Source organism: Quercus lobata, chromosome 5 (genome assembly GCF_001633185.2).
Source record: "Quercus lobata isolate SW786 chromosome 5, ValleyOak3.0 Primary Assembly, whole genome shotgun sequence".
NCBI classification, from domain to species: Eukaryota; Viridiplantae; Streptophyta; class Magnoliopsida; order Fagales; family Fagaceae; genus Quercus; species Quercus lobata.
In genome coordinates, this window is record NC_044908.1 from 56,800,378 (window position 1) to 56,819,135 (window position 18,758).

The window sequence follows — 18,758 nt, forward strand, 5'->3', positions numbered from 1 at the left end:
TGGCCAAGTAACATTCTCTTGCTGCTAGTTGATCCCTTTGTACCTGCCCTACACCGTGTTCTATTGGAAACTTAACCGATAGGTGGTAAGTAGAGGTAACGGCCTTCCAACTATTCAAAGTTGGTCGTCCAATTATGGCGTTATAGGAGGACGGACAATCTACCACAAGGAAGTTCACATCCTTGGTGACTTGTCATGGGTATGCCCCTACTACCACTAATAAGGAAATAGTACTAACGGGTTGTACCTTTATGCCACCAAAACCTACTAGTGGGGAGTTCACTGGACGGAGCCGGTCTTGTCCTAGCCTCATTTGTTGAAAAGTTGGATAATACAAAATGTCCACCGAGCTTCCGTTGTCTACTAGCACCCTTCTAGTTGTGTAGTCAGCAATCATTAAGGTGATGACGAGAGCATCATCATGGGGGTGATGAATTCTCTCAACATCTTCGTCCGTGAAGGTGATCGCTGCTTCGTCCGTGGTCCTTGCTCTCGGTGATCGTCTAGAAAGCTGGACACCCTGCACTACCTTCAAGTATGCTTTCTTGGACTTGGATGACTGGCCTGTCGAACTTCCCCCTATAATGACTCTTATTTCTCCGAGTGGTGGTCGTGATGATTCTTCCATATTTCCTTTCATTTTCTCATCCCTGTTATCTCGTCCAAGGAAATTCTTTAGCTTCCCTTGCCTTATGAGATTTTCGATTTGCTGCTTTAAATTGAAACACTCATCCGTATCGTGACCATGATCCCTGTGGAAGCGACAATACTTGTGCCGATTGCGTTTGTTGGGATCTCCCCTCATTTTCTCCGGCCACTTCAAGGAAGGATCATCCTTGATCTGCATTAGGACCTGCTCAAGTGGGACGTTCAAAGAGGTATACTGCTAGTTCCATGCTGAAGAGCCCGGCTTCTTAATGTCTCGGTCTTTCCTGTCTTCCGTCCGTCCCTTCTTTGGACGAGGGCCCTGCTCTAAGTGGCGACTGGGATTTGCGTCTACTCTCTCAGACCTCTTCCTCTTCTTAACAATGATTGTGTCTTCTGCATTCATAAAATTTTGTGCCGAATGGACAAGTTCTGCCATAGACTGGGGCTCTTTTTCATAGAGTTTGTGAATGAACAGATCCGAATTCACCCCATTATGGAAAGCCGCCAACAAGAGCTTGTCATCTGCTTCGTCCACACTCAGGGCTTCTCTATTGAAACGGGTGATGAACGACCGTAAACTCTCGTTCTCTCCCTGCTCTATGGTCAATAGGCTGGACGAGGAACGCTTATGTCTTTGTCCTCCTATGAAGTTGTTAACAAACAGCTTGCTCAACTCTTCAAAAGAACTCACCGAATTCGAGGGTATTTTGCTGAATCAAACTCGTGCTGGGCCCTTGAGGGTAGTAGGGAATGCTCTGCACATTATTTCGTCGGGAACCCCTTGGAGATGCATGGTGGTCTTGAAGGTAGCAATGTGATCGAACGGGTCTCGTGTTCCGTCGTACGAATCCAAAGAAGGCATCTTAAACTTCGATGGTAGAGGATGACCATTGATGGAAGCCGTAAAGGGGGAATCAGTTCGGTGGACCAGGTCTTCTATAGGATTTGTCCTTCTCATATTCTCTTTCATTTCCTCTATGACTCTTCTCATCTGGTCCATCTCTTCCTTCAAATGTGGCACCGCTTGTGAAGTGGTACCTCTTAACTGACTTCCAATCTCAGTGTTCTCTCTGTCATCACGACTCTGTGTTTGTCCTCCACCCTTACGTTCTTCACGCGTCTGCCTCCTTAGATTAATCTCCATTCTTAATTCTTGGTTTTGGCGAGTCAACTCCGCCATTGCAACCGCCATGGATTGTACATTTTGAACAGATGAAGTCTGCATGGCCGGTGCAGATTGGCGGTCGCGGTGAGGGTTGCTAGAAGCATCTCTACTTGCCTAACGGCCTGGGCTGGTAGCCCTCGATCTAGTCCGTACCATCAACTTTTTGTCAAAGAGAAGAATAATGTTCCCACAGACGGCGCCAACTGATAGCGATCAAGGAATCAGTTAGTTGAACAGCACGGATCACGATGATGTTGAGGGCCTGAAAGATAAGAAATAGAAGATCAGAGAAGACCGGGGTTGGCCGGTCAAAATTCCTCCGATGATGAAGTTAGCAATTCTCCTCTCAAAGAAAAATATTGTCTGTAAAGAATCTGTGAAGAAGAAATACTCTCCCTTTTTCTTGTCGGAGATTCATCTCCTTTTATAGGTTTAGGGAGCGGTTATCCGTTTGATAACCGCCCTCTATTTCACGAAGTCCGGAGTGTACAATTTGATAACCGCTATAGCGGTTATCTTTGTGTCAAAACTGCCTTGCTCTCGTCCTAAGTGCTGCCTGGACAAGAGATAGTACACTAGTTAGTACACGTCGTCCAGAGGTTTCTCTGGACGATAGTAGTGTAGTTTGCCTTGTAAACTTAGGACGACATAGCTTTTGTATGGACGACATCCATGGACAAGTAAGGAGTAAGGAGTTGGCTTTTTTTAGACACCATCAGAATCCAAACCCATTTTACCTATTTTTTTATTTTAAAAGATATGTGGCCATTTTGTAAATAACGTGATCCTTAATTCAAAATCTACCATCCCCAAACGTAATATAATAATAATAATAATCAGATGACAGGTCTTTTTTTTAGCATAAATGATGGTAGATTTTATTTAGATTGAATCACTTTGTAAAATGGAAAAGAGCATAGAGGGGTATTTTTCTAACCAGACAATGGCATCTATCTCTTTTGCAACACTACTAAGGCTAGTGTTGTAGGATTACATTGTAAGGTATGCTAAGTGCTAACAAAAGAAATAAAACTGAAACCAACCTCAAGGGCACAAATTCTGTCCAAATTCAGGTCTACAAGCTCTACAAAATTACATTCCATTGTCACTTTGAGAAAACTCGTATTTTGGCAGAATTGAGGAGCTATTCTCATCACATTTGCAGCTGTACAGAGGGGACTAAATGCTTCTCCGCCCGGACACAAAATGCAGCTAGAACTTAAATTTTATTATCTATCAAGAAACCAAACCCCAACGAAGTGGATTCTCAGATTCCATGCATTGAATTAGGAAACATGCAATTAATCCACGTTAATTTAATTTCCTTACACATTTGACCGAATTCAAAGGGACTCTCACTAATTTACCAAACGTTTATGGAAAATACTTACTGTTCAAATTTGAGACCTCATTGGACTTGGGGAAATTATTAGGTGATCCGGGACTACAAGGTCAGCTTAACTTCCGTTAATCCAGCAACGTTAACCCTCTGTTGAAATTCAAATTTTGATCTGGAAATTGGGCGGGTTCGGTGAAGGTAAAAACTGAAAAAACAAAAAGCTTTTCATTTTTCCAAACTTCTTGTTGTTTTCTTATTATTAGGGGCTATGGGTTCATGTTAGTGTGGTGCTGAAATCTGATTTTTCTTTTGGATTTAATTGGTTAGGATTTAATATGGACAACAGTAATAATGATACGAGATACTGGCCCAACGAACAAAGAACAGGGGGCTAGTACTTTGCAACAATACCAGAATCTAGTGTTAGAAAAAGAAGAAGCAAATATTTGTTCATTAGTTGGGATATCTCATTTTCACCTTTTAAGTCTTTTTTTTATAGGAAGTTTGAAGTGGGTCATTGCCATAGAATCATATTTCATATTTTTGTCTTGCATTTTAGTTCATTTTTATATTTTAAAAATGAACAAAGTTGTACCTAGTATTTGATTTTGATAGAAGTTAAAAAGAGAATTTTGAAGTTGATCTTTGTCCATATAAAGGAGTTATTTAGCATTGACCTCTAATTCAATAGGCAATTGTCCCCTTGTTATTCACATTATTACTAAATGTCCCACAATTTTTTCAGTGGCATAGAAAATTGCTTGTTGAAAGGCTTCATAGAGTTTTGGTTTGTCTAAACTTATGGCTTTGTATTCATGTTAACATGGAACTTAAATAAGTTAATGAAATTTCTTGTCCTATGTCATGTCAAATAATTTTTTAAATAAGTTAATGAAATTTCTTGTCCTATATCATGTCAAATAATTATGCATGCCGGTCAAACTTAACTCTTTATTTCCACTTAATCTTACACTAGGTAAAGCAAAGATCCTAAATGGTGCGGGGCACCACACATATTGACACACCTAAATCACATACAATATAGTCCATAAACTGTTCACCAAATGAATTCATAATGCCTAATGTCCATACAACCTTAAAAAATGTATCACTTTTATTAATGAAAAATGTCGTATGAATTGGATTTTAGAGTAAAACCAAACATGAATGAGGGAGTAAAACCAAACATGAATGAGGTCCCCTATATTGCTCTCTAAGAGAGAGAGAGAGAGAGAGAGAGAGAGAGAGATCTAATACACTAACAGAAAAGCATTGAATTGAAAATTTCTGCTAAAGAGATAAGTAACGACACATGTTTTTGTACAAGTCAGAAAAGCATTGAATTGAAAATTTCTGCTAAAGAGATAAGTAACGACACATGTTTTTGTACAAGTCTGGCATGGATCAATTGCTTTAGATTGAAGATTAAATATAAAGTTTATTATGCATGGCATCCTCATGTAAAATAGTGTAAGAGCTTGATTTTTATTGAATCATTATTCATTTAAAACTTAATTATGGTCTAAAATTTATTTTATTTTTCAATCTAGAAGCTTGCTTAATTTAGAAATTTAAGATGATTTAAAATTATGAATTTTAACTCCAATATTTAGCGAAATCCTTTAGATTTTAGTTTTTACTCAAAATAACAGTATTTATGATTCTCATAGCTCTTACATATTTACAAACTACTAATGTTACAAAAGTAACACAAGGACAATAGGGGATAGTAAACCTATGGAATGGATTGAAAATGCACTCAAATTATTCGTAGAGAAGTTTTCTTATTTTATTTGATTCAATTTCATATGTTTATTAATGAATAAATAAATATTATACCTTCTCCCACTTGTGGGAAAAGGCAAGTAAACCAACATTTTTCTTGTCTCCAATAGTTTATCCCTTAGTTCTTACATGATGGATTGTAACAATGACCATGGACTTATTCTAGAACTCGATACATTTTCAACATACTTAGACAACTACGTTATATGATTTCTTCCTATTCTAATGACTTCTTCCAAAATAAAAGTACATGTTTTAGTATGTGCTAAACCAATTATTTCATATTTTAAAATTCTAATCAGACACAATGTTAGACGATTTATGTATAAATTATTGATTTTATATAATTTTTATTTTAAATGGCTAATGTACTTTTAAATATTCATTGTTATCGCTTAATATATTAATTTTTTAATATAGTTTTCTAAGTAAACCATTGTTTGTTGGAAAAATGAGTTTTAAAAAGTCTTCACTCGTCATTTGAGGCAAGGCTATATTGGAAAGTGTTCTCCTCCATGAGGTGATTAACATCATATGATTACTTACTCAAAATCATTTAAGGGTTGAATGTATAATTGACTTCTAAAGTGGCCACTTAAACATGGTTTATAGTTGTAAAATTCGTGAGTCTCACATAGAAAAGAAATTGAACATTTTATAAATTTTTATACTTATGGGTGTGGTTCCAAGTGAGTTGTCCAATATTAAATAATTATTTATTAATTTATTTAAGCTTCTGTTATTGCGCACTATTTTTTTTTATTCTATAACAGTTTGTCTGTTCATGTGATTTTCTTATATATAAACTGTGGCACCGTTTTAAATAGTTTCCATTTACTCTATATGGTTTTTAGTTTTATATTAATGTTCATAGGCAAAGAGAAAGAAAGATAAATAGTTTTATTTGATGTAATATTTAGATTAATGAACTTCTTCTATTTACAACTAGTATGTAATCCGTGCTTACGCATAGGAATTGTGAATTATAGTGATGCTATTGATGTTAGTTTTAAACATGTAGGACATTAGTTCAACTAGAATTACATTGTGAGGTACTAAAATAGTTTTTCCTTGCAATTATCATGTTATTGGCCACGTCAAGTTTCTCATTACACAATCAATGTCTATAAAATTCTACTAAATACAACATAAAATAAAATAATAAATTGGTCCAATAAGTGGGGGATAGGTGCATGCGATCATTCAACTCAATTACAGTTTATTATTTCCAAGATCTTCGCATACAAAATATTTGAATAGAAACAACATAAAAAAAAATATGCTCATTAGTTCAGAGAAAAATAACAACAAAAATCTAAACAATCTAATTTGTATGGAATACTAACTAAAGCAGAAAAGGCTAAAAGAAAATTATCTAAGATGTCAAGATTTAGGCTTGAATTGTTTGTATTTACCACCTTCTTATCGTAAGCTTGACATCAACGCCCCCAAATGAAAAAAAAACTTAACAAATAATAATATATCAAAATTAAAAGTGACTCTATAGAATGTTCTAAAGTCATCTTCTGTAAACATTCTTGTTAGGATAGTTATGAATAAAATGAAAAAACTAATAACATTTTCTGAGTAATAGATAATTAATGCATAAATTCAATTATAAACAATAAACGAATAAAAAAGTAACCTTGCATAGATATGAGAATTTCACCTTCAAAGCATTTGGGTCACGAAGGTTAAAAGAAAATGGGTAAGTTTAGTTCAGTTTTTTCAAACAGTGCTTATTAAAAAAGTGGTGGTTTTAAAAATGCAGTATGAAATTGAGTTTTTTAAAAAGTAGAATGTTTGGTAAATATATGTGTATATATATATATATATATATATATACTAGAATCTTTGTTTTCCCCAAAAGAAAATACATATTTTCTAAGCACAACTCATTTTGGCATAAAAGTAAACCACAATCAAGTGAACAAATCAGAAGTTCTCAAATATTTAAATCAAGGCAGTTAAAAACTAAAAATAGAGTTCAAAAAAATTCATGTCCCAAATCATTTCATTAAGCAAAACATTGAAGCCAACCATACAAACACAGAAACCTAGTCACAGAATACAAAACCGGCAGAACAATATGAAACACATAGCATCAATTTCAACAAAGCTTAAATACATACATAATATACACACAAACAAAACACAAATATACATACAGATCAAACAGACTCAAAAGCAAAATCAACTCAATAGATCAAATGAGTAGTAAAGACCAAATGGTTCATCGAAAAAATTCAACAACAAAAAAATGATCAAATCAGAATCAAGCGGATTAGTAACCGAACAAAATTTACAAAACCCTAGTTAAATTTCTAGTCCACAGAAAATCCATAGAGATTTTACTCAAATCAACAAATAGTTTTACAAATCCGAACACACACACACACAAAAAGTTGAAGTACTTAGCATTGTTTTTATTTAGAGAAAATATTGGAGGAGAAAAGAGAGAGACTTTGAGAGAAGAGAAAATCTAATTATTTTAATCAATTGCTAATTAATCAAATCGAACCCTAGGTTTGATAATGAAAATAAAAAAAATCAACTTTATGCAATTTTGATTGAAAATCTCAAAAAATAAGAAATAGAAGAAGAAGAAGAAGAAAACGAACCCTAATTTTCTGAAACAAAGTTCTAATTCAACCATCTGATGAAATCTGTATATTATTTTAATGAAAAAAAGCAAAAACTGAATTCAAATCAATCGAAAATTTTAGATCCGATGTGAAACTGTAAAGATTACCTGAAAATACGTTGAAATCGGTGAAGAGAGAGCAAAGCAAGCTGAGATAAAGCTTTAAACTGAGCGAATGAGCGAATTAGGATGGCTTGTAAGGGAGAGGTTTGAGGAATAAAGAGAGAAAGGGGAAACAGAAGGACCTAAGACAAAGCAAAGAGAGAGAGAGAGAGCTTAAAGGTTAGGGTTTTGGGTTTTAAGAATGCGTATAGGTTAGAGAGAGTGAGTCACATAAGACTGGAAAAAAAAATCAAAATTTAAAAAATAGAAAATAAAATAAAATAAATGCTGACGTGGAGAACTATGGGAACCTCAAAGGTTTTGGTTTTATATATATTGATAAGAGAATTTTTTGTTTTAATTACCTCTCTAAATGCAAGTTATGGACACAACATTTTTACAAAAATTTCACAATAAAGTCTATATGACAAGTTGTTAACGATAGATAAAAAAAAATAATAATAATGTTACTAGTAGGTCCAAATGGGTACCAATAACAACTTACTGCGTAACTTTATTATGAAATTGTTATGAAAATAGTGTCAATAATACTATTTTTTTTTTTCTAAAGAAATTAACACTAATTTAAAAAGTCTAGAGATACAATAAAATGTGACAATATTTTCACAATACTCTATTTTTAGTTGTGGTCAATCTTAGTCTAATATTAATTAATTAATTTTATTTTATTTTCACATATGAAAGATTTGATATCTCAACTATTGTGATAATTTGTTGTGGCCTAATACAATTGAAATTTTCATTTTGTAAACTTCTTTGCATGGACACATATCCCACTCAAACCACCTTTTATTTTATTTTATTTATTTATTTATTTTTTACTTTTTTTTCCTCTTAACTACATGTTTCTTTCACCCTTATCTTCCTTCACCTTTATCTTCTCACATGCACTATTATCTTCTTTCTGCTTCTCCTTTTCTCTAATTTCATCAAACAACTTCCAAGAACCAAACCAAACTCCTTTCAAATTTGTCTTACAACCTCATGCATGCCAATTAAAAATTAATTAAAGGTGAGTTAATTTTTCTCAATTTCACCCAAAATAAACTCCTCTCTCTCTCTCTCTCTCTCTCTCTCTCTCTAACCCCAAAACAAAATTAGAAGTGAGATTAGATGTTGAGATTTGATAGTGAGATCAACAGTGGAGGTTCTTGTCCTTCTATGTATATTTTGTCATATTTTCTATATGTTATTTTGTGTATGTTCTTCTACCAATAATTTTCTTTGTATGTCCTTCTCTATCTATTTTGTGGTTGGTTAGTTAAAATTTGGAGGAAAGGAAAAGAAAGAAGAACCACTATTACCGGCACAATGGGATTCTTCATTTGGGCTTCTTGCAATTGGCGAGAAGGGAGCATAAAGTGTCGAGAAACTCTTCTCCAACTCCATGACATTATTTTATTTTGTATAAAATTTAGGTACAGTACCTTAAGTGCTGTTCTTTAAGTTCACCTCTTAAGATTTAGCCATGTGACTACTTAACTAAAAAATACATTTCCTTCCCATGAGAAAAAATCCACATGACAAAGTTTTAAGAGGGGAAATTAAGGAACAGCACCTAAGTACTATACCTAAGTCTTGCCCTTTTATTTTATTTTATTTTTTTGGGTAGAGATCTAGAAAAAATTGGGATTTCAAAATAAAAACAAAGGTAGTTTAGGGATAATACTTAAAATGACCAACAGTAACATTACAAACCATATTTGCGTTTTCACAATCCTAGCTCCAGGGTCTAATATGAAAACACAAGAATCCTTCGTATTTGAAAAAGCCACTTTTGGACAACGCACAATGGCAATAATTTACCAAACACGCATTTTGGGTTTTGGGCTTGGAAACGCGTGTTTTGGGCTCTAAAAGTGAAACTAAACACACACAATGTCTATATCATCCTTAGGAGGAATACAACACTACTTGACTCTATGAAATTAAATAAAATAGAGGACATTTTGATGAGGACAAATTGTTAAAAAACCTTTGGCTTTGATTGAAATTTTGGATGACAATTTTTTGTTAGACTAGATAGAGACCTGTTGGGTTACACGTGTGAGTGAAGTCCCACATTGAATAAAGATGAAAAGAATGAGTGGTTAATATAACATAATTAAGCACATATCCATTGGGCTTAGACCTTTTGGGTTAAAGTGTGTCTCTATATGTTATATTAATTACTCAAGAAAACTCCCCAAGGTGTTTATTTCCTCGACAAGTGATATTAGAGCCCATGGTGGTGTGGGGCAAATGTGGCAAGGTTATCGAGATTCCTTTCGCAATTGAAGCGGGAACAGGGTGTGTATACTTGAAGCCCTTTCGCAAATGGAGCAGGGCAGGTCCTTTTCGCAGTTAAAGCAGGGACGGTATATTACACCAAGCAAGCCCATAAAGCCCACACAAACGATCTTGGAAAAGGCCTTGCAAAGGAGTATTATTGCCAATGGTGCTAAACAACGATAAGGTGCGAGGTTCCCATGGAGGATAAAAGATGTGTGGGGTTGACACATGAAGGCCCATGGATGATGTACTAGTGAAGGAAAAAGCCCATTAGGCAAGAGGGAGTGAGTAGGACTTGTTTATGGCCCATATAGAGGTCTTGAAACCCATAGGGAGGCAAACTCACATGTGAGGGAGAGATTGTTGGGTTACACGTGTAAGTGAAGTCCCATAATAAAGACGAGAAGAATGAGTGGTTAATATAACATAATTGAGCACATACCCATTGGGCTTAGGCCTTTTGGGTTAAAGTATGTCTCTATATGTTATATTAATTACTCAAGGAAGCTCCTTAAGGTGCTTATTTCCCCCACAAGACCAACTATTCATATATAATGAAACAAACATTTATGCATACGCTATATATCAAAAGACATATTACAAACCTATTTATGCAACACAACACCTTGAGCAGAACTTCCAATGTCACTGGCATTTTTAACGTAAAGAATTGAATGTCTAGAAGATGCATTAGGAACATGGACTACACTTTCTACTAGACATTTTTATCAAATATTTTGGATTTAAATAGGCTTCATAAGTCATAACATAGTTTTTATACATGGGTAAGAGCTTTTAGTTAACAATTCAACCACAGATACCTTCTTATAATTATTTGTGAACACATGGAAGAAGAGCAATTGAATGTGAAGCCAAATGACAAATCAATTGAAACTTCTGGCCGTCGCACGAGCAATAATATCATCATTGTCCAGGAAGTTATTCGGACTCTTATTTCCCAACGGGGTAGGACAGGATACGTTGCTCTTAAACTGGATCTTGAAAAAGCTTATGATCGTCTTGAGTGGCCTTTTATCCGGGACACCCTTGAATGCTTTCAGGTGCCTCTTAATCTTATCACTCTCATCATGAATATGATTTCTTCTATGAGATTCCATATTCTTTGGAACGGATCCCCTCTCCCGGAAGTGGTGCCTAGCCGAGGCATCCGACAGGATGACCCTCTCTCCCTCTACCTGTTTATTCTTTGTTTGGAGAGACTGTCCATCAAGCTTAATGAGGCTGTTCATGATAAACTTATCCACCTAATAAACTTTCGACCTGGGGTCCGCATATCGCACCTATTTTTTGCTGATGACATTTTCTTGTTTACAAGAGCCACAGTCAGGGATTGTAAAAACCTTAGTAGACTCATGATGGATTTCTGTGCGATGTCAGTTCAGCTCATGAGTGCCACCAAATCTAAAACTTGGTTCTCTCCCTGAACCCCTAGGTGAATAAAAGATCAAGTGGCAGGTATCCTTGGCCTCCCTACTATGGACCACATAGGAACCTATCTTGGAACACCCATTTTTACCACCCGTCGAACAGCTAGCTCCTATCAATATCTGGTGGATAATATCTGTAAGAGAATTGAAGGATGGCAAGCTAGGTATCTTTCGATGGCTGGAAGAGCCACCCTCATCAAAGCTTTGGTAGCCTCTATCCCGCTTTATGCCATGCAAACCATGCTTCTCCCAAAAAAATTTTGCCACCAAATAGACAAAATGAGCTGTAACTTCCTCTGGGGAGACACGGATCAACACCGGAGTTGCCACACCGTCAACTGGGAGACTGTCATGCTCCCCAAAGAGGCTGGAGGATTGGGTATGTCATCTACCCGACATAGAAACAAAGCAATTCTCATGAACTAGGCCTAGCGCCTCTATTCCAATTCCATGGCGCTCTGGGCCAGGGTCCTTAAATCAAAATATTTTCCTCATGCTACTATGTTTAACACCCCCCGAACTTCAAGAGGCTCTCACATTTGGACCGCTATCTCTCTAAGGGCCGAGCTACTTCTTGAAGGCATGAGATGGATTATAGGGGATGGGAGGTCCATACGAGTTTGGCAAGACCATTGGCTTCCTAATGGATCCCTACGGAACTACATTGAGGGTCCTCTCCTCCCCCAGGAGGACGACCGCCGTGTCAACTCTCTTTGGTTTAACCAGGAGTGGTCTTTCGACTCTCTAAATCTTCCCCTCTCCACCCAACTCCAGGACCTTATTCAAGGCATTCTAGTAGCCCGCTTTGCTAGCCTTACTGACTCTTTTCTATGGCCCCACAACAAAGGCACGTGTTCCGTCAAATCCGCGTCTAAATTCCTTTTTCAGCGCCATCAGGTTCCTTGGAACAAAGCCTTTTGACAATGGATATGGGTATCCCCTTGTCCCAAAAAGATCCAACTCTTTCTATGGAAGGCTATGTGGGACCGCCTCCCCACCAAAACATACCTCGCATTTGGTCATCTAAATACAGATACCCGTTGTCCCAGATGCCACTCTCTTGAAATGACTATTCACATTCTTCGGGACTGCCCTTGGGCAAAAGAGGTATGGCACCAATCCCCAGGTATCTTGCCCTTGTCTTTCTTCCAGTGGCCGCTTCAAGACTAGCTGAGATATAATGCTACGATGGATAGAACCTCCTTACCCCACCACCCCCCTTAGCAGGTCTATTTTCCCTTCACCTATTGGAAACTTTGGTTAGCAAGGAATGAAAGAATATTTTCAAACAAATCTCGATCCCAGCATAGCCTAATCTATTCCTCTGTTCAAGCAGCGATCGAATTTTATTTCCTTGCCGGTACCACCAAGCGACCCTTGGATCTGATACCTCAGAGTATCAATTGGCAAACTCCCCCCACCCCTTTCTTAAACTCAACATTGATGGCAGTGCCCTAGACAACCTGGTTTGGCTGGAGCAGGGGGTGTTCTTCGAGATCACCAGGGCCAATGGATTGCAGGATTCTCTATACATGTGGGCATCGCAACAAACAATATAGTTGAGTTGGAGGCAGTGAGACAAGGACTGGCAATGGCATGGAATAGGGGAGTAAAGAGCCTTCATCTGGAACTAGACTCCAAAGTGGTCCTAAACTGGCTAACAAGTTCAAATTTAAATTATCCCACTAATATTTTGCCCTTGATCTGTGATTGCAGGAACCTTTTGGAGCAGGAATGGGAAGTTCACATGCATCACATGTTCTGTGAGGCAAATGGATGTGTAGATGCACTAGCAAAGCGGGGGACCCATCTCCGTAATAGGATGACTGTCTATAGTGAATGTCCCGCTTTTGTATATGTACCATATGTGAGGGACTTGTTTGGTCTGGGGGAAATTCGGCTTTGTAACCCCAGCACAGTTGTAGGTGTTGTATGAACTCAGTGTTTTAAATAAAACCTCCTGCTTTTCCCCCAAAAAAAAAAAAAAAATTTTGAAACTTCTGGCAGTTTTGTTGTTGATGCTGCAATTGTGGCTCCAATATTGTGTTTATGTCTTCACTTTTATTGTTATGTGTATATCTAAAAATATGTTATAATTGTATTTATTATATGCTTTGAAACTACTATCAAAATATTTTCATCTAGGTTGTGTCTTCATTCTTTTCTAAAAAAGAGGTTGTCTTCATTCTTATTTTTTTTATTTATGTTTGAAAATATGTTTGGCATTATATTTGTTAATGATGCTTTTATTTGGAATGAAATTTTATGATGTTATAGATTAAAGATAATTTGTTTCAACGTTTACACTTTTTAGGTTTTCATTTATATTGGAAGCATATTCAAGATAACAATTTTCTAATAAACATATTCATCTTTCAAATAAGATCCTTATGTAACTTAGTCAACATAACACTTTTTTTACCCTTCCTTTTTGTATTAACTAATGTTAAGACATGCAAGAGAGTGCCGTGTATAATATAATTTGTCATACTCTCCCTTCAAAGTTATTATAACTTTAGAGTGGAGTTTGTGGAGTGCCTATGTTAGAACCATGTTTCGTCTCTCTTGTGTGTGTGTTTTTTTATTTAAAAATAAAAAACTTATGTTAAGACATAATTTGTATTAATTTTTTTTGGATAAATTACAAAGTTAGTCCCTATCTTTTACACCATTTATCAATTTGTTTCATAATATTTCAATTGTATCAATTTATTTCCTAACATTTTTAGTGAAATGTCAAATTAATCCTTACCATTAACCCTTGGATGGAAAATACTGATTTGTCAAACGGAATAATAAAAAAATGATTTTCCATACCACATCAACTGCCCACTGCACGATCAAATCAAGAAACTGTTTGCCATGGTCAAGGTTGTCAAAATCGGGATCCTATGTAGGATCGTTGAAGGTAGGTGAGATCGTAGATCGTAGGATCGGATCGTGAATCGTAAGATCCTACATATTTTCAGATTTAAAGTAAAAAACATATTGATAATGACTTTGTATGTTGAATAATTACGTAAATTATAAATTCATCCATAAAAAAACTTAGATTTGCATCATATGATGTAATTTGCATGTCATACATCGCTAAGTCTATATTAACGAAACAAATATATTTAAGTTTTGACTTAATGTATTTAAAAAGTTCAATAAATATTTAATTAGCAACCAAATACCAAAATATTTATCAAAACATAAGGAAAATATTTTTAAGTTTAAGTTCCAAATTTGAAATCCAAAATAAGTTAGCAAATGGAAACTAGCTAACTACAATATGAAATCCAAAAGTAAGATGAATATTAAGATAAAGTGAATATTTAATTATTCTCATTCTAAGGTTCTTATAACCACCGTCCTAAATTCTTAATCATCATCATTCATTTCATCATCTATGTAGACATTATATATTTGTATACTAGAGTTGTAAAAGATATCAAGATACAATTTTACACTCAACTATTCAAGTTATACCACTCAGCAACAATTGAAGAGTATACTAAAAAAAATCAATCAATCTATATACAAATACAAGCATAACTGATAAAATTATATAAAAAAATATATATTTTAGTAATATTAGAACACAAATTAGTATATTGATCAAACAAATTTAACAATATTATAGCTTAAAATGCAGCAAAGCCAAGTCAAATTCTTCATTTAGAAATGATGAAACATTATTTCATTTTGATTATAAGTGAACTAGAAACTAGAAAACATTTTCTTAGGTTGACATAATTTTATAAAATAAAAAATAAAAAGTCATACCATCACAACATGAAAAAATAAAAATCCTTAAAACTTTATCAAAAAAAAAAAATTATCCAAAAAAAAAAAACAAAAAAATTATGTTTTTGGTAGGATCGGTAGAATCCCATACGATCCTACGATCCTATACGATCCTACACGATTCTACGTACGATCCTACCATTTTTACGATCCTAGTGCGATTCTAATCGTTTTGGTGAGGTGGGATCGTAAAATCGTGCGATCCTACGATCCAGATCGCGATTTTGACAACCATGGCCATGGTTGATACTCATTCATTTGGAATTTTAATTGGTACAATAGTTGTAAGCAATGCAAAGGTTTTGTAGTGCATATTAATTGCACTCTACCAGTATTGCCCACCACTATGTCTTTCTATGATATCAAATCTAAAAGTCTGATTTTGCATTCAAGCCAAGGACATCCTTTATCACTCCAAAAGCATATCAAAAGAAAATTTTATCTGCCTTTGTGAGTTATCAAATGCCGTGAATTTTTCTTGCAAAAAGACATTTCCATGTTGAAATACAGAAATTATTTCCCATTAATCGTATACATGACAGTATCATTGTCAAAATCCTACTTTTATCTGATTTTTGCAAGTCACCAGCAGAAGCTTTTTGCCTCTATACCCGAATATACTGCAATGCCAGTGATGGAGTTAATGAAACTTAAGAAGTCCTTAATCAGTGACCAATTGGGTTATGAGAAGAAAATAGTTCCCAAAGATGAGGTAGGCCCCAGGAGAATTATGCATATTTTGATAGCTATCTTAATATTCTTCTTTCATTATTCCAAATTATTGTATATTGAGGCAAGTAAACTCCTTTACCTGAATTAAGGTCACTGAGTACAATATTTGTTTTTGTCTATCTGACTTCTTTTATTTATTTATAAGGTGTTATCCGTCCTTTCTTGATTGCTCATAAATGCCTAATGTAATATGTACGGGTTGGGAGTGATCTAATGTATGATGTCAAGTATTACATGAAAAAGACAAGTAGAGGAAGCTTAGTATAGAAAATTTTAGGTTTACCTCCTTTTACTGCTAGTGATCTTTCAGGAGGCAAGCGGTGGTGGTAAAGCATCTTAGGTTGAGGGAAGGAATCAGATTTTAAAGAACTCCTAATATATCTGTTAATGTCACGCCCCAATCCCAGAAAGGTCCGAAGTATAAGAAATACAACCCAAAGGTACCTATATATTTTTCCTTTTTGACAAATCAACCCAAGTAATCCATACTAAGTACCAACATCAAGAATATCATAATAATTCCATAAAGATATTCCCGAAGTAAGCCAGAACTCTATGCAATAATTACAATAACCATTGACAACAAAAAAATGGAGGTTTGAATAAATATAATTACATATTATTTAACTTGTCTCATTAGCGGAAATGTAGTCATAACCACTATCAGATACAAAAAAATGAGTCAAGCCTACACTATGATATCATCTAAGTATTTCCATCACAAAAGTTCAGCCTCCATCAGTAGTTGCCTAACTACGGCAAGCCATAACATCTAACTCAAAAAGTTGCTGCCTGCTCTGTAAAAATTCATTATTAAACAATAGTGAGACAAAGCTCAGTAAGTAGCAATGTTAATGTGCATATGAGATGACAAATACATAATGATGGATACTTTGGCATGCCTATCATAACTTACGAATTTCGAGTTAAATTCAATAATAAACACTTTCAGTACAATAATACATAAATTGCATTTTAAATAATGGAGCATCAAAGTAATCGAAATAGTACATTGGGACATTACATTACTCGCATGGTAAGCCAGAATGATATCCACTGAATACCCTAAAATAGAACCCAAATTCTAGATACATACAGTAGTTATCCCCACAGGCTAATATGCCTAGTTACAAATGTCACACAAACTCAAGTATAAAGCTATAGGCTACCATGTCACAAAGACTACAAGAACAAAGCAAAAGCTACCAGTTATTGGGTACCATGTCACACAGACTTAGGTTCCATCCTATAAACCACCGTGTCACAAAGACTGAAGTGCCATAATATAATCCACCATGTCACAAAGACTCAGGTGTTGCACTACTGGCCGTGTCACAAAGATTGCAAGTACCAAGTCACTGGCTACTGTGTCACACAGACTCAGGTGCCATAATATAATCCACTGTGTCACAAAGACTCAAGTACCAGTTATTAGCTACCATGTCACATAGACTCAGGTGCCATCATACCAACACCACAAAGATCCAAGTATTTAGTTGAGTAATCACTGGGAAATCACAATTGCCATGACATGAGGTAAGTGGTCATAAAGAGCTAGCAACTTTATATAATCAAGTTTCGTTACACATTTCCGATGAATTTGCATAATTTCCAAAGGAATTCCTATCCAGTCAGATTTCACACACACTTGTCAATTGACGCTTTCCAATTCTTTAAATTGTCTAATTATTTGTAATATCCATTATAAACGAATCACATCAAAGCCAGTCTCCGAGAAATAATAAAAACTTTGCATTTTCCCACATTACACATACACACATTACATGTTTTAAGTAGCTACTTACCTTGTAATACCGCATAAAAGCCTAGCTTCCAAGTGCCCCCACAAGAATTAGTTAGAACCTAAAGAAAAGGTACACAAGTTTATCATGACAAGTTTGAAAATCTTAAACTAAGTCTAGTTAAATAACTTTAATCTCCCATAAAAATTAAAATAAATAAATAAATAAACAGTTCACTTAGGCAAGCCTAGACTTAGAAGGTAGAAAACCTCAAATGACCACCATTTATATAAGTAAAATAAACCCTAAGCCCTTCATCAGAATATGTTCACCAAATCAAAACTCTTAAGGCTTAATCATGTGAATATCACTTCAAAAGCTTAGATCAACAATATGAAAATCCACCAAAATATTTAGAGTTTTTACCTTAATAGTTTGAGATGAAGGAGCCTAGAGATTTTCACGAAGTTCCTCGGTGAATCTCGTCGCAACAAGATGGTGGTGGTTATCCAATGGAGGGGTGGCCGGTGAAGGTGAGAGAGAGAGATGGAGTTGTGTGTGTGTGTGTTTTGTGTGAAAAAGAAAGCAAAGTGGGGGAGAAGGCCCTTAGGTAACCGGTCAAGAGAGAGTGAGATATGAGGTGATATTGGTGAGATTGTGTGGTTGAGGGGAGTGGGGTAGGTGGGTCACACGTGTGGCTCCTTAAAAAAAATATCTGACTTTCCCTTTTTTTTTTTTTTTTTTTTTTTTTTTTTTTATGAACTTTTTTCTTTTGATTTGGGCTGGGGCGTTACAGTTAATATTGATTTTAAACACAGAAAGTATAATTGATTAATAAATATATTGAGATTTTACCAACTGTGTTTTATGTGTCAATATCCTTAAGTTAAAGAAGGAACACTTCCACAGGTTTTTAATGGGATTTGGGCTAAAATATTGTGGCTTTGAACGGGCTTATTGCTTCATTTATCCTTGAGTTAGGCTATGAGGCCTAACTTAGCATATGTTTGTAACCTATGATTATGATTTTTAGAGAAAAAAATTCTTATACATGGACACTTCATTCTCT

At 35.3% G+C, this 18,758-nt stretch overlaps 1 long non-coding RNA gene across 1 annotated transcript; it reads right to left on the reverse strand.

Annotated features, from left to right (window-relative positions):
• Positions 1 to 16,436: 16,436 nt before the first annotated feature.
• On the reverse strand, positions 16,437 to 18,326 carry LOC115988979. Its single transcript, XR_004091728.1, has 3 exons — positions 18,116 to 18,326; positions 17,753 to 17,810; positions 16,437 to 16,744 (listed from the first exon to the last, which is right to left on the reverse strand). It is a non-coding gene; the product is annotated as an uncharacterized LOC115988979 (long non-coding RNA).
• Positions 18,327 to 18,758: the final 432 nt, after the last annotated feature.